Genomic DNA, 779 nt, shown 5'->3' with positions numbered 1-779 from the left:
TCCTATGTGAATTGTCATCTCTACTTGAAAGTATCGCCCTCATTGGTGAAGATGAAGTTGACGACATTATTGGCCTTAAACGACATTGGCATAGAACCAATATGCATGCAAGAGTAAATGAATATATACACGTTCGTACGTATTGTGATGTTGGTAGTACGTTTGCTTGTTGTCGTCGGTGGGAGGGTTCTCGGTGGTGGGAGGGTTCTCGGTGTAAAACCCCCTCCTGAATCCGATGGTGCTGTCAGAATTGCAAGACTCTGTCATCCATGAATTTGGCTAATTGTGATACAAGTTTTGTCACGTTACAACTCCACTACCTTATACCATAATAATTAGTTATTGCAGGATAGCGTAATTTTATTCAAGAAGGCATGCGGCAAGATTCTGAGTCGCGCCATTTTTGTGGGACGGAGGGAGTACCAACCAGTTCGCAAACCTTGGGGGACTACTGTATTTGAATTTGGTGTACTCTGGAATGTTCGCCCGCAATATTTGGGGGACAGAAGTAGTACCAGATGTCGATTCTTGCGTTACCAACGCATCTGTCTATTTAGGTCATAATTGGTGTTGATATTGGATTGGAACTTCCTGTTTCGGTCACTGCGTCTATAATTTGTGGACACCGTCACAATAGTCAGTGTTTTGACTTTGTCAATTCAATTTTGGTTGCAGGTCATGTGGCTACATGTCAACCTTGTGCATTTTAGCGATTTCCTGCCGCGAGGGCACAGTTCCCGCTGCCTTGTGGAAACGACAGATTTCCTCGAACTTGGTAA

Source organism: Aphanomyces invadans (assembly GCF_000520115.1).
Source record: "Aphanomyces invadans strain NJM9701 unplaced genomic scaffold supercont1.188, whole genome shotgun sequence".
NCBI lineage: Eukaryota > Oomycota > Saprolegniomycetes > Saprolegniales > Verrucalvaceae > Aphanomyces > Aphanomyces invadans.
The sequence above is the reverse complement of the archived record's forward strand: the minus strand, read 5'-3'. Positions refer to the sequence as shown.